The sequence below is a fragment of the Hirundo rustica genome, chromosome 11 (genome assembly GCF_015227805.2).
Source record: "Hirundo rustica isolate bHirRus1 chromosome 11, bHirRus1.pri.v3, whole genome shotgun sequence".
NCBI lineage: Eukaryota > Metazoa > Chordata > Aves > Passeriformes > Hirundinidae > Hirundo > Hirundo rustica.
The window spans coordinates 15660217-15676582 of record NC_053460.1 but is presented as its reverse complement, the minus strand read 5'-3'; the positions used below and the strand labels follow the sequence as shown (position 1 = coordinate 15676582).

The window sequence follows — 16366 nt, the reverse complement described above, 5'->3', positions numbered from 1 at the left end:
TATGAAATAGAAAATTTTTCATTCCTTTCAGTTCTATCGAAGGAAGAATTGTGAAGGACACCCACCTCCTGCTCCAGAGGACAGCTCCTACCTCTTTGTACCCCCTCTATTTCACTGATTGTTTAGGCACCCTTTAGGAAGGTGTACATTTGTGTATATCCCTTAAAAATTGTAAGACCTACCCCTAAGTTACGACATACACATACACTGATTGACCACTTAATTTTTGCTGTAAGAAGGGCTGAAATTGATTTTATTTATTTATTTTTTAATCTAACATTCAGAGCACTTAAATGTAACATTTAAGTTTACACACCCCCATTATGTGGTCTCTGCTCTTGGCTGGGGGTTAAGGTTCCAGTTCTGTTAGTCTGGCTCTTGCAGAGGAGTGCCTGCAGTTTTTAGACACCTTGTGAAGACTGCTCTCACAAGCTTCTTTTTCTATGAATAAGTGATCAAGTGCCAGTCAGTGCAGTCTTTAGGGTCACTTTGGAATTCAGCTTTCTGAAAGATGGCTGGTAAGGGATATTTTCATTCATATGGGAATGAAAAGTTGCTGCAGCAATCTCATGTGTATTTCTCCTGTGCCTGATGCAAGCAAAAATACTGGGAGAGACAGAAAACTCTGCTTGTCTGGAGCTTATTTACTGCTCTGTTTTTAGAAATCATGAATGTTTTGCAACCTTGTGAGTTTTACCTGAGAGAACTTACAAATCCTACCGGGTGTCTGTGTACATTGCACTGTGGCTGCTCTGACATTCGTGTGGAGAAGCACCGCAGTGATTGTTTTGTATAATCCCCGTTATTTCCTTATTTTAAGGCTCTGACTTGGTCAAGTATTTAAGCATGTGCTAACTTATGGCTGTTTTGCTTCACATCATGGAGGTGTGTTTTTTTTTTTTTTTTTTAAACACAGCTAAGAAAGAAATCAGAGGCCTCTAAAAATCTAAACAGAAGTCTGTAGGGAATTTAGCAAAATCACCCTTTCACCAAATCCTGTTATTGCTCAGCTCTTGTTTGACTTGTGTCTTACAGCAAAAAGACACCTTGAAGGTAATGTGTGTCCTGGCTTGCCAAGCTGCTTAAAAAAATCTCTTGCTGTCTGCACTGTAACATTCAGTACTGTGTATTACTAATAGAATAAAATGAAAAATGTATTTCTTTAACACTGTCATCTCTCTCTCTGACATGCATCTTGAGATGATTTGCCAGTGCTCAGTTGTGTAAGTGGCTTACAGAGGAGAATCAGTTAGCCTCTAATATTATGCTGATGCATGGCCAGTTGCTTGAACCCATTAATGAACTAATCTTTGATACTCTAGTAAATGGTATTCTTGCATTTAGATACTGCACATTTTGTTTCAGGTAAAAATCAACATTAAAAAAAGTTTTAAATGGATTAGGGCCCTTATCCTACCTTTTTCTCATATGGACCTTGGGAGAAATTAGCAAGTTTGCTATCCAAAGCAAAAATGTTGTTGTATCTTTTTCTTTTGTTTGTGCTAAGGCAAGATTTTGCTAAGACAAAATCTTCACTTTGCTTTTGGCTAACCACTGAAGCTAAATAACATCCTCTACACACAGAACAATCTTTTAAAACAATATACCAGGACACTCGTGTTAAGCACAAGGTAATTTTTCTTTATTTCCCTTTCTATCATCGCTGATTATGAAAATAGTTTTGTGTAAGTACAGATTCTCTCTCCCTTATAATCAGCTACCTCCTGCCTGATTCCTTAATTAATGACATAATTCAGTGTTCTGGACATCACAATCACTTCCAGGGTAGTGAAATATGATCAGAGCTGCCTGGAATGTGTGTAACGAACACCCCAAGCAAAGGTCGTGCCTCTGTTGTGGTTTCTTACCCACAGAAAAAAATATGCTCTCAGTCTGGATGATTTTCATCTTTAGATTAAAGAACGAACAATTGAAAACCTCCAGAGAGAGAGAATAGGTATCAAACTTCCTAGAAATAGCAAAAGCTCTGGTAATCTTCATTCTTAAGCTGTCTGAGAAGTCTGTATCTGAGTGCCTGGAAGTACTGCCCACTGTGAGACGCAGGTGGGGAATCAAATCTCCATGTGTCACTTGTCTCATTTTTGGTGATGTGGGGTTTTTTTATTTTTATTTTTGAATCTGACAGGTCAGGACTGAGAAGTTCCAGTGTGTTTCACTTTTCCAGTGGCAAACCATTTACCAGCAGTTCTGTCACAGTTTAACCCCAGCTTGGCACCACCCAACTGCTCCCTCCCTGCTGAGCTGGTGGGACAGGGAGAGAAACAGAACGGGAAAATTGAGAGAGCTCATGGGCTGAGAAGTGTAAAGACAGTGTAAAGGGTAAAGTAAAAGCCATACACACAAGCAAAGCAAGGATTTCATGCTCCAGGTGCTGTGGGCAGCAGGTAGGTGTTCAGCCTTGTCTAGGAAATCTGGGCTCCATCCCACACAGCAGGGACTTGGGGAGGCAAACACAATCCTCCCCATCCTGCCCCCTCTCTCTATTCCCTCCTTCTCCCACATTTCCAGCATGCAGGTGGGAGTCAATAATCTTAGAGGTCTCTTCTAACCTAAATTATTTTATATGGTGTGAAATACACCTTGGTCAGTTGGGGCCAGCTGTCCCAGCTGTGTCCCCTCCCAACCCCTGGCACACCCCAGTCCACTCTCTGTTTGGCTGCTGGGAGAAGCAGAAATGGCCTTGGCACTGTGTGAGCCCTGCCCAGCAATAATGAAATCTGTGTTATCAACACTGTGTTGAGCACAAATCCAAGCCACAGCCCCACAGCAGCTATGAAGAGAATTAACTCTGTCCCAGCCAAAACCAGCCAGCTTTGCCCTGAAGGCTTTTGGCTTGTCTGTTTAAATGTCAAGGGCAGGAAAGGGAGAGTGCTTAGTGCTTCACTCCGCAGGTATTGACAGCCAACAGCTGGAAGGTCTGGGGGGGAAATCCAAATCCTAGAATCATTCAGCATTTCAGTGGAGTTTTTCTTTTCTTCTAGTCTGTAGAGATGTTTTCAGTAGAGTTCCAGATTCATTTACAGTGCTCCCCTAAAAATCCCCAAACCCATTCTGTAGCTCTGCAGCTTTCAGTCTCTATCATATGGTGCTGTTGTTTCACTGCTGGTTGAGTGTATAAATCCATGTATTTCCTCAGTGAAAAACCACCACAGAGCTGTGCACAGCTCCTGAGATTTGGCACTGGAGTGCCAAGGTACTTTGCATCCTGAATTCCTTTTTCTTGGGACATACAAAAATGTACAGCTCATGTTTAAACTCTGGTTTAGGTAAATTTTTCACTTGCTTCCTGTGCTGATGAGTTTGCTCTAATGTCTGTTCACAAATCTAGCTGAAAAGGCACAAATTTTATTCCAATTTGTCATAATTCCCCTAACTTAATGTTTATTTTGATGAAGATGTAAAGGTGAATGATAGTAAAAACTTCTCAGGTAAAATGCATGCAATGAGTTTGGAGATACGCAGTATTAACTAACTTTAAAAAGTTGTTAGTAAGCCTGGGGAATTCCTTAGAAAATAGCTTTGCAAAAATATTTTTTTTTTTTTAAATTTTTTGAATTTTCTGTGTTACTGTATTGGCTCTTCAGCCTGAATATCCCTAATTTAATATAACTGGTGAGAACAAAGAGCGAGCAAGATTTCATAAAAGTCAATGGAAATCTTACAAACTTCCTTTATTCCTTTCTTGAAAGTTTTAGAAGTGCATTAGGCCACGACTGGAGTGGGGTTTTTATTTCTGAGATGGGGAAAAAGACTTGTGGCAAAGAGATTCTCTCCATGCTGGAAAAAATATTAGCAGTGTTTTACACACTTCTTAAATAATTTCCTCATCTATATAAAATGGGGAACTTTTTTCTTCTTTTTGCTCCTTTTTTTTCTGTCTACCTCAAGTCTCTGAACAGGTTTAGTTAATCACTGCTTATATCAATATGTAATTCAGATACGGTGGTTGCAAATTTTTGATTCCCATTTCTTTTGAGTTGCTTGACGAGAACTAAGTAACTGGGGAATGGTTCTTATGAAATTATACATCAAAAGTAGTGCAGGCGCAATGGAAATATTAATGAACATGATTGTTTTGACACATAAGAATTAGAGCATGTTTAAATATTATACATAGTGCATGAACTGCTGGCACAAAATTAGAAACGTGAAGGTTTTTTTTGTCTAGCAAATACAGTTCAGCTTTAAGTTCTTCTCAGACTTAAAGAAGTCTGTTTACTTAAGTCAGCTTTTGAGGCCTTTTAAAGCCTCTGTGTTTCAGACTAAATGCAGCCAAAGAGACTGCAAGGAAGAGTGGTTTGGTGAACTCCAAAACTCTGCAGTGTCTCAGTTCTAAAAACCAGGTTAATCCACACTAATTTACTCTATGTTCCATTTTCATGTTTATAAAATGAAATTTAGTGTTGTTTTTTGGCAGTGTTAAAATTTACATTTGGTAAATTCTATAGTTTTGCCATGATATATACTTTTTGCTTTTTTGACCATTTTAAAAAATTTTTGATGCAAATAACAGTAAAAATACAACGCATTTGTCTGATGTCCTAAAATAAAATGCAAGATTTACAGGGTTATAAAACCGTGGGTTAGAAAAGATTTAAAGGATCTCGAGCCAGGGCTATTTTCAGATGTTTGTATTGGGGTGTGTGGGATTTGTGGGATGTTTTATGCTAAGAACTTTTCAAAGTGTTTGTTTAGTAATACTGTCTGTTGGGGTTTTTTTCATGTTTTTCAAACTGTCCTTGTTTTAAATGGCTAGATATGATCCCAACATTTTAATGGTCAAATGCATTCTAGAAAGTATTAAAATATTCAGCTGTGATTGGAACACTCAGTGGGCTGATGGGTATATATCTTTTTACATCTGGGCTTTATGATAGAATTCTGTTTCTTAGCTTTATTAATGGAAGATTTTGGGATTTTTTTAAAAGAGTAATGGAGTTTGAGATATGGAAATGTGTACTGGCAGGCTTGGTTTTTTAGTAGGAAACTAAATATATCTTAAAGGATAACTTTGTTTAAATGACTGAAATTATGAATAGTATATACTTGACCTGCTTTTAAAATCACTCATATTTCTTTATAATATAATGTAATTCATGCTGTTAGTGTGTCCTGTTTTTGAAAACTGAAAAATCAAGTATGTTCATCAGCCAGCTCACACTTCTACCCATGGGCATCTCTATGGAAAAATGTCATCTTGGTATAGTGATCATTCGGGGATTAGACTTAGCTCTAGGAATTGCTGGTTCACTCAGATCTCTGAATGTCAATGCAATGTGGTTAGTAGAGTTGTAAGTTCCTAGTAGTTGGTTAAATAAACAGGGATGAAAGTGATTTAAATTTCTTAAAGACTGTTATGCTTTTTTTCCACTTCTATTAAAGTAAATAGAAATGATTACTCAAGTGTCTATTCCAAAGCCCATTGATTTTAAGCAGCAGTTTCCCTTGTGTTCTGTGTCAAAGTACAGACAACCTTTGTCCAGTGGTTATCCTGTTTGCAAGCTCTAGGTTCAAGTTCTGCACAAGCCAGGTCAGCTCTGACAGGGCTGCACGGAGCTTTGGCGTGCTCTCTGGATGTGCCTCTTGGTCTGCTGCCTCTCAAGCCCACGTACCTGACATTCTGCTCAAGGATTTGGAGAATTTGCACAGCCAGTAGTTAAGATGCTTTCTACTGGCTTGTTTGATTGCCCAGATGATTATTCAACCTTTAATAACTTGATCAGCAAGGAATTGTCTTTGGAACCCTTTAAGGAGTCTGAAATTCAGGTTTCCTTGGTAGAATTTCACTAAAGCATTGTAGAAAGAAAAACATTTTTAGTACGAGACATGATCACTGAAATTTCCTTACCGAGTGCTGGATAGTGAGAAGTGGATATGCCCAGGCCCAAAATATCTATGTAAAATACTTTGGAATATATTTTAAAATTAATCTTTTCGTCTCCCCTTTCATCTATAACTGCATGCTTTGTCAGGTGAAATTTACCAGTAAATTCCACTAGAGGATGACTTATGTGCTTAATTAAGTTTCTGGATTTTATCTTAGACTACACTCAGTCGGTGTAGCAGATGCATGTCCTGAGTTTCTGGTCCTCATCAGTAGTTCCAAAGAGAATTTGGTTGTTCAGTTGGATGACTTTAGCTTGTTAGGGGGAAAGACTGAGGAAGGTGAGATGCTCTTGGCTTTCACTGTAAAACAGATGCTTACCTGTACCCAGAAACTAAGTACTCTGTAAGTTATTAATTCTGTAAATTATTAATACTTGTACTTATTGTGCAGAGATAAAGCTCTCTTAGGTTCCTGCTGTTTGCTTGAGATGGATACTCCCCTGGTTTTGTTTTCTGTTTCAACAAGGTGCTCTGGAAAGGGGAGCAGCGAGTGGACGTGCAGTGATCAGCTGAACCTGGCAGAACCTGCAGCAGCAGGAGAGGAACTCGCTTCCTGCAGAAGGTGCAGTCTGCAAGTGTGAACTCACCTGTGCCCTGGCTTGAGAGAACTGGCTCCTTCCCTGGTGTGAGTGCAGGCCTAGGTGAGGACAGAAAGAGGTTTCCTGGTGTTCAACCCACTGAACACACCCAGGTACTGGCTGTGCCTCAGAGTAAGAAATCCTGGTAAATCGATGGCTCTGCTGCCACCACGGAGGAGCTGCATGAGCCAGGGCCAGGAGAGGGGTCTGTGTGCAGCAAGGAACTTTGCTGCTGGGTTTTTAAAAGCTCTTGGCTTGGTGTGTTTTCCCCATTTCTGAGATAGCTCCAATCTGTTCATTTGGCATTTCTTTGACGTCATCATGGTGTTCCTTATAGAGTATGATTTGCCCCTTGGAAAAATAAGAAATCTTTATATTTTGTCTGTAATTAAAAACCCCAAACCAACAAAACCAACCAACCCAAACTAAAATCCCACAAAAAATCTAAACAAATACCCAAACACATAAATACAGTAACTCTTTTATGTAGAAGTAATAATTTTTCTTTCTTTTTGATATATTTCTCCCTGTGGCGTATGTATGTGATACACTGAGGTTTGGGGTGGTTTATTTTGTTGCTTACATTCTAGATAACTGCAGGCACTGGTGGCAAGAGTGAAGCTTGTTTGGCTTTTGTTTACGTTCTTCTTATTAAATCTACTGGCTGTTTGTTTTCAGATTGGTTTCGGTTATTTACTGTTTTTTCTAAAATGATATTTTGATGCTCTTTTTCTCTCTGCTGTTGCTCTTGATGGTTTGGTATTTATTGGAATGCAGGAATCATGGTGAGGATATTGATCTGTGCTGGTCTTTTTTGTCTTTCTTTCACATGGTCATTTAGATTGAGCCATCTGCTTGCCTAATAGTGGGAATGCTAAAGAAAGACATTTTCTTTTCAGCTCACATATGAATTGTACTTTTATGTAGAGGTTATTCACTTACAAATAAGAAGATTGAACTATGATTTGGTAGCATTATGTATAACATCATGAAAATTAATGTTCCACCAAAATATTTTCTTTGATGTTGGTTCTTTGTCACTGCCCTACTATGGATTCAAGCTGTGGCATATGAAGTGCATCTTTTCTGTAATCGCTGCTGTAAGTAGGCAAGAGAAAGGACCATCTTTATTCTGCTTATTTTCTCACAGTTAATATGAGAAAAAAACTTTGATAAATGCCCTTTGTCCAGGGGTCTGAAATACTTTGCCAGATGGCTTTGTGTGGCGCTGTTGGTTAGCAGGGGGAGGAGGACACCCCTCCTGGAAAGCTGCTCCATGCTGAGGACTGCAGTGGGCCTGCACAGGAACGCAAACAGAACCCCCACAACCTGACTGCTGGGCCCTACCCACTACAGAGAACTGAAATTTATTTGAAGCAAAATTTATGTAAAACAAATACTTGAAACACTTTAAAGTCTGAAACCAATCAACTATTTTGCGCCCACTCTGATTGAATGATTAAGTGGGAAAATAACACAGGTAGGAGGAGTTGTGGACGTGGTTTAGCCTGATCTCCATTTCATTCCTGGTAAACTGAACAGGTTCCTCTGTGCATTGGGCACAGAACTGGCCATGGATTGTCACAGTGGGGGCTCTCAAGCAGGTTCTCCTGAGAAATGCCACAGGCAAATTTAATGTTTGAGATTGCAGGGGGGAGTAGACAGAGCAGAGGTGCTCCTGCAAGGACATTCCTGACTTCTCTAGGCTAAAACATGGTCGTTTCCTGGGTTTCTTTGAGAGTCTAGGCATGGGAAGGCTCTGTTGGCATCTGTCTGGAGTAACCCCACTACCAAGCTCTAGACTTGTAATTGTCCTCTTAGGACGAAAATTTTCCCCTCTGCAGAGGAAACCTGTGCAATCTGCCAAATGACAGGTGCAAGTTTTGATTTTCAGGAATATCAGTAATGCTGTTAAATCCTTCAGTAGTTTCACTGCTGAACATTACGGGTAAATCTGGTTCACATTTAGTTTCCACTAAGCTGTGTCTTTCTTTCCTCTTTGCCGTCTCATTATTCCCTGCTAAAGCTCTGTAATTTCTGTCCCAGCACTTGGGGAGGTTCCTTGGCCATGCAATGTGGTTGTCTTAAAATTCATGTTCTCTGTAACTCCTTAGCTCTCTTGCACGATGTCTCTCAAACTCCAGATGCCCTTCTGATGTCTCCAGCGGAATAGGAAGGGAAAGCATGTCTGAGATCCCAGTTCTGCAAATCCTCCTGCTTGTAGGAGTAATCCCTTTGAAATCAATAGGGAACATTCCCTAGTAGTAGTGAAGTAGTAAAGTTAGAGTCTGAAATGTTCTACACAATAAAGCCTAAGGCTGGGAAACGTTGCTGGCTGTTGTATGACTTCATTACAAAGGGCATCACCACAAAAACAAACAAACAAAACACACCAAAAAACAAACAAGCAAAAAACCACCGAAAAAAACCCCACGAGAACCCCCCCATACTAAGTAACCACTAATGAACATATGTTCAGAAAGTGAGACAATAAGTCGTTTTGGAAACGATTTGATTTTCTAGTTGTCTTTATTTACAATATCAACAGGGGCTTTGTTAAAATCTCAGCTTAGACATGTCAGCTCTGAAATAGTGTTTGTTTCAAGAGCACACAAGAAGATCAAGTCTGATCTTTGGTGGATTCTATACAATGCTCTCTTCCCTCACTTAGAACCTTCTGTGGCCGCCTCCCACCCACTGGTTTTACTTCATTCCCTCCCAGCCCAATTGGCAGCCTGCTGTTCTGCTGGGTGGGTGGCTGTGATATCTACTAGCATTCTTTTGGATTTTTTAAAAATTAAATATGTAGAAAAGAAGTATTTTAGAAGTGTACAGTTTTAACCAGATATTGAAGTAAATAAGAGTATTTTGAGAAGCAGCTCTGAGCCAGGACTTCAGTAAGTTACAGTTTAATCAGCAAGACCACATTACGTCTGGAAGCAATTTGTAAATTTTGGTAGAAACTGCTCCCATATATCTGGAGTTAAGATTTTGACCTGCTTTTTCACAGCAACAATACACAGGTAATGTACTTTTTTCTTCTAATAACAGTCTTTCAGAGGCCACAAATTTTGGTTTAAATTTTTCTCTTGAGGATAGAGGAGGCTTTTCATGCTGCTGTAGAGGAAGACATTTGGCCCAGATTATTCCTTATGTGAGTATACAAAAATTTCTTTACAAATCTTCAAAAACTGAATAATGACTCTGTAAATGTCCATGTACAGTGAATGGAACCTAAAGCTTGTTGCTGAGAACACCTTATTTGATGAAAATCTGCAGGTAAAAATGCTGATTTCTAGATGGTATAATAAGAAGTAATTCTGTGCAACAACCTGCAGTTCATGTTTGAACCTGCTTTTTTTCATTTTACAACTCTGAAACAATCCAGAGAACATACTTTATAAAGGAAAAAAGTTCTACTCTATTTTTAAATAGTCCTTTCTATAATGCCCTGTTGAAAACTCATAGAACTATAATACTGTAAAACTGAGGTGACGGATATGTACGAATGCCACTAAATACAATTTTATAATGAAAATTTTGTCTTATGAGGGTGAAACTTTTAGATCATGTTAGAATTCTAATTTTTTTATGCATAGCAATCAAATGACCTCTCCATATTGCCACATAAAGTATAGATTTAAAGTTAAATGATCCAGTCAGTCATTTAGCATTTTCTTAGGCCATCTTTAGCCACTAACTAGAGTTGTTTACAAAATGTTCTGTTGTTTCTGTGTTTGTATTACTTACATTTTAAGAACTGAAGAAAGAATGACACTTTTAAAAACTGTTTTTAATAGCCTTTGTTTATTTTTAATACGTAGTGTTCCAGGCTCTTGCTCTAATGATTTTTTTCACACTGCATTGATAATTAAATTCATTCATTTTCCTGGCGGCACAATTCTTTTTAAATAAAAAGTTATGGGTAATAATACCTATTATGTTAAAAGTACAGAGGAGAAAAGGGCAGATCCACAGCTCTTAGTTCAAGGGGAGCCGATGGATTTTGCAAGTTGCAGGTTTAAATAAAATCAGAAATCTCAAGTCCTTTCTCTACACTGCAAGAATGGTGGATCTCAAAGAAATGTGTTGTTTTTCCCGTGCAATAGTGTGTGCTGCGCTTTCCGCAGGAAAACAGGAGCTGTGGGTATGTGATCCACTGCAGGGTATTTATTTATAGTAATTTTAGAAATGGTGTTAAGCGTTGGTTCCCTTGGATGACTGGAAACTGTTTGTGTGTTGCTGCCCCCTCACATACACATGGTAGCAATAATCTTCACACCTCTTCCACTCCCCCTGCCAGAGTGATTTCATGTCAATACATTGGGGAAAATATTGTGAACATGTGAAATGCTGGTAACAGAAGATGCATATAATAATAATAAAAAAAATCTGCCCCATTCTGATCTTATTTATTGGCTTATAAAGCCTCTGCAATTTTTATCTCTTTAATGAGATTTTAGATTTTGCAATTTTTAATTTATGCAAAATTAATTTAATTGCTAACAGAGAAGACATTCTTAGCCCCATATTTATTTTTTGTCATGTTTACAGAACTTGAGAAGAAAAAACATTATGTCCATTTGGTCAAACATGTACTTTAATTGTATTTTGAAAAAAAAATCAGTGCAAGTGAGTTAAAAATAATTAAAAAAAAACCATAATAAATTTATTTTGTAAAATTTACTTTGTGAGCTGGAATATCACCACCTTTCAAGAGCAATTCACAAAACGAAAATTTGAAATTGTGATAAATAAAATGCTTGAATGAAAAGTGAGAGAAATCTCAATCAATTTGTAGCTATTGCTTTTTTGCTTTTCAGCATCAGAACTCAGGCTCATGAAATATTTTGGCTCATGAATTCTTTTGGACTCAGTTTTGTGCAATTTTTTTATTCTTGACTACCCCTGGGTACGTGGTCCTTGGTAGATGGAGCATCTCTTCCTTTGAAATTTTATTTTTTTAGACCCTCTTCTTGTCCTTTCTCTTTACCTTTTGCACTTTATTTGTATTTCTTCTCTTGATTAATCCTCAGTGTAAGCCACTTTGGGTCTAAGGTTAATAGGTCTGGTAGAGCCATTGGAGTAGAGTCTTGGGGAGGCCCTTGGTGGAGTTTCAACATTAAAACTTCTGTGGAGGCTTTCCTTTCTACCTGCTTTCTTGCAGGTGTATGAATGGATACACAGCCACAAGTGTTCATCCCCCTTTCCTCTCCTGTTGGAGGGCTGCTGACACAATTTTCTCCCAGCACTGTATTCCATGAAATTTAGGTGCTGACCATTGATGATGAAAATATGCTTTGGCTGAAGATTGCTACCCAGTCTTATCTACTTTTATTTAATAAGAGTACAATGTCACAGTTAGAGAGTAAAGATTAAAACCTTCTATTATTTCAGGAGTTGAAAATATTTTGTTCCTGTCATTTTCTTACTTAAAATATATCTGCTGCCTGTATTACCTTTAGTAATTCTCACCAAGCGTCTCATAACTTTTCATACGTACCTGTAATTAGTGTGCATGGTTCTGCCTTGGGTATCCTCGGTTCACAAACTCATTAGGAACAAATGAGTGACTTACAGGAGATCTGAGCAATAATCACTGATCCCCAAGTTGAACACCACAAGACCTGTACCGGTGTCGAGTGCCAGCACTGATGTATTTGAAAAGGCAATGGCTGAGATGCCGTCTGAGACACTTGTCCTGTTCTAAGGAACAGGATGTTCTCCCCACTGTCTAAGGTCCATCACAGAGAGAGTCATGAGGGAGCCCAGATGATCTTTTTAACTCACCTGCTTGCGTGTGCTGGTATTATGATCTCCTGTCTCAATTATTTCTGCTAGACATGTCTGAGTGTTCTTTCAGAGCTGAAGACAAGGGTGTTACACTGAGCTCCTGCTCGTGTGTTGGTGTAGATAATGAACTCCCAGATGCTGAATCTTTGAATTTGTCAGAAGTTGTTAGTCAAATCCTGTAGGAGTACTGAAAGCATTCCTCATGGAAGTCTGGAATCAAAGTAGGTTTGAATCAGCATCATCAAGTTGGACGCATGGCTCCTGTTTGGGTCGACTTCTAATGAAAATCTTATGAACTAGAGAGAGTCAGCCAGAAAGGGAAAGGGGCAGGTAAGAGGAACCAGGCTCAGGAACACTGAAAGTATCAAATACAGTATATTTTAAGCTAACTTTAAATAAATATGTTGTGGAGGACCTCATATAATTAGGCAGTGTGATATTGAACAATTCTATTAATAGTGGTAAAACAGGCTTTTCTGAGCAACACTGTAAATGAGTGAACTGAAGTGAATATCTGCTTGAAATCCTATGGGAATGTGACCTCTTGGGTAATTTGAACAGGGAATCTGACCTCTTTTTCACAAAAGACTGACCATCTTGTAACAATTCCAAGCAGGCTTGAGGTTTGTCAGAAATCTCTGTATGAACTGTTCCATTTTGTAACAGCATATTGTCCTTCAAAGGGTGAGACAGCTGAAAATTGCAGGTAATTTAATTACTGATTTTATTTTTCTAATGGCTGAAATTGGTGCATACTCTAGAGGGTCATTGTCCTGTGAATTTCCTTAATGTTACCATCTAAAAGGGATTTTGGTGCACAAATTAGGTAACAGTTGAGGAAAAGTGAGCATATGCTTTGCAGTGAGAGATGTCTGCTGGCTGCCTGAGGATCCCTGCTCCTTCAACAAGCTGCTGAGGTCAATCTAACGAGGAGAGCAGACCACGTGTGTATATATGTGCTTGTTTCAAACTGTACTTTACTGCTTTTTAAAGAATTACTAATTCTTTTGAAGCAGTCTCCAAATACCCATTGCCAAATCTCTTGATTCTAGTGAAGATGTGGGGAGCTATGTGTTCCCTTCTGCACCTTTTCCTGTAATGTTCATACAGTCTGCAAATCTTGTTTGAGCTAAAATTGTGACGTCTTATTGTGGAATATGCTGAAGTTTTAGGGAAGTGGGTCTGAACTATGGCATTTAAAAGTGAACTCTTGCTGATTTCTCTACAAAGTGAGAACCCTAAGGATCTTCCTCCTGCAGCACGTGCATGGATGGGAGAGAGGTCATACCCCAGTACTGGCAGGGCTCTTCTATTGTTTGTAGTTTTCCTGACAGAAAGAGCTTGGGATAAATTCATTTTTTTCCCCTTTACAGTTAAAGTTTTTGGAATGTGACATTGGCTCCTGTGGAGGAGAAAGGCTGAGGGGCCTCTGAGCTGGTCTTGCCTGAGCCTTTAGCATCCTTACAGGTGTAGTCCTGGCCCCTGAGCTTTCCTCAGCCTTCAGGAGATGTCCTGCCTTACACGGGATTTTCATGGGAAAATCTCCTTTGACAAAAGGAAGTCTCTTCCCATCTTGCAGAACCTGTAAAATCAGAAGTACCAGGACCTTATATCACACTATGCAAATAATCTTAAAAACGCTTTTCTTAGGTTTGCTTTGCAGAAATGTATCAAGGCTTAAAGAAAAAGGGAACATACGGAAGACTTCTTTGTGGTTTTAACAAGCCTCTCTGTATTTTTCAGGCTGAAATGTGATTTTACATTACAGTGTATCTGTAGAAACCCAATTTTGCTGTTCAGTGTTGTGTTTATCCTAATAACTAGTTATTTCACTGGCTTCCTCAACAAAGAGAAATAAAAACAGGAAGAAATTTTCCAGTTGGTGGTAAAATCACAGTGTAGGCATACTTACAAGAGCAGAATAACTACAAATCTTGTTTCTTTGATGAGGGAGTTTTGTAAATTAGCTCAATTTTGTCTTCTTGCAACAGAAGCATGTGGAGAACTCTACCCTGCATCCTTCCTGCATTAATAAATAATCATTCTGCATGTTTTTGGCTCTAATTACTTATGCAGACAAAGTCAACTTTAGTAAGAAAAATGTTCCTGTGGAAGGTATTTGTGTTACTGTGACTGCAGGTGAGAGATCTGTATTCTGTGCCAGGTGATGCCTTTTCCTAACATTTCTAGTGTTTGATCTGTGCTCCAGTGAGTTGGTGTCTGTGCTTCTCTTGCTTCATAGTTTCTCAACTTTTCTTTGTGAGCAATGAATGTCAGTAAAGAGGGCAAAACCATACCCCAGCAGATTACCCTACTTAAATCCAGTCTGTGGCAGTCTTATGATTCCTTATATCTGGAGTATTTTTTTGCAAAAGTTAAAAGAAATATGTTAATTTGCTTTATATTAGTGTAACACAGTGTTTTGAACAAGAATGCATCAAATTCCTCAAATTTAAAGTATCTGGCTAATAGGCTGTTAAAATGCTAATTCCATCAAAATATATGACCAGTTAACAGTTCATGATTAGCATCCCATGTTTTATACTCAAAGTTTATGCCCATATATATTTTTAAATGCTGTGTTATTGCTTATTTCATCCTTGGAAATACTGAAAGTATGGTTAACAGACGTAAATATTTTTTGTCTAAGAAGAAACTGATTTTTGGCAGTATGAAAAAGTCTTATCCTATATATTTGTAATCCTAGGGAAGGTGTACAATTGATAGCTGAATTTCTCTGGTGAATATATTTCACTTCCATGCATGCTGTTCCAAAATTACAACTTCAGCTGTTTCAGAGTGCTTTAGAAATAAATTCCCTTCTCCAATTTTGCATGATTTTCATAAAATTAGGTCAAAAGAATTTTCAATTGAAAACAGTGTTTTGTCATATTATCTACAACACACGTCTAGCAAATTTATAAATCCAGTGCTCATTCGAGTAAAGTTACAAATCATAATGAATGGTTTAGACAGCATTATCATCAATTTCCTACAGGTGCAGCTGTGGAAATCAGTGACTTCAATCAAAAGCCTCTGTCAAGTTTCACTGTGCTGTCATTTTTTACATACAGGTTTTGCTGAAATTAAAAAAAAAAAGACAATTCTCTAAATGTCTTTACATCCCTTCTACCTTTGGGTGGTGCTTTTGAGCAGCGCTGTGTGGTTGTTTCTGTTCAAAGAATTTAACAGCACTCATATTTTTACACTTTATACTAACACTGTATTTCTTTCGTGATATTATGGAGTTAAAATTGCAGTGTGTGTTTTAACACACATTACAACAACCTCTTAAGGCAAAAAAGTAAATTCATGCAAATGAGTTATGGAAAGTGAAAAGAATTGTGCTGCTTCATTCAGTGCAGGGATAGTTGTTGGAAACAGGAATTTTCCTTCTGTGGGCTCTGTGTTTACTGTGCCTCATGCAAGTGTCCATTGATAAGTTATCTCTTGAATACCAATTTTTAGATGGTTTATAAAAAGACATGAAGAAAGAATGTATGGACTATATAACTTGCTTTAAATAACTTCATTATTTTTCACTTGTTCCTCTGAAATATTGTTGATACAGCTTCTTCCTGTTGTTTTGCTAGTATCTGAAAATTAAGATAAAGGAGAAACTTCCTCTTGAGCTTGTGGGACACTTCCTAATTTGCAGTACTTCCCATGCTGCTGGCTTTCTCCAGCCTCCCTATATAAAACACTGCAATTAAAACCCAGTAAGATCCAATAAAAACCTAATGCTGATCCTTTTGAGGGATTCCCAGTGTAAAGAACAGTGAGGTTGTCCCAAGCTGACCCATTTTACCTCGTGAGGCCAAGAGCCCAGGGCTTCTCCTGCCTCCTGGAAACAACCTGCACTTCCCAGCAGACCCAGGCTGACAGCTCAGCCTCTGGGACGTGGGAAAGCACTTGTTGCCTGCAGAATCTTTTTGTAAAGCTGCAGAAACTTCAGTCCTGCTCTTTCCCCGTGGGTAGATAGTTTGAGCTCTGTTAAATCTGAGGGATTGTCCTTAGGCTGCGAAAAGAAATCTTTATTTTGGTAATGCTTTCTGACTTATTTGCTATTTTGTTTTTACCAGTGCTTG

At 38.5% G+C, this 16366-nt stretch overlaps 1 long non-coding RNA gene across 13 annotated transcripts in view; it reads left to right on the top strand.

The window, feature by feature from the left end:
* LOC120758013 (uncharacterized) overlaps window positions 1-16366 on the top strand; it is a 209892-nt gene that overhangs the window by 102661 nt on the left and 90865 nt on the right. For 12 of the 13 annotated variants that reach the window (XR_005702736.1, XR_009208226.1, XR_005702741.1 and 9 more), the window contains one exon: window positions 6374-6548. This is a non-coding gene — a long non-coding RNA (uncharacterized LOC120758013). Of the gene's footprint in view, window positions 1-2279; window positions 2406-6373; window positions 6549-16366 lie in introns of those variants that run through there. The other variant, XR_005702738.1, reaches the window with a different exon arrangement.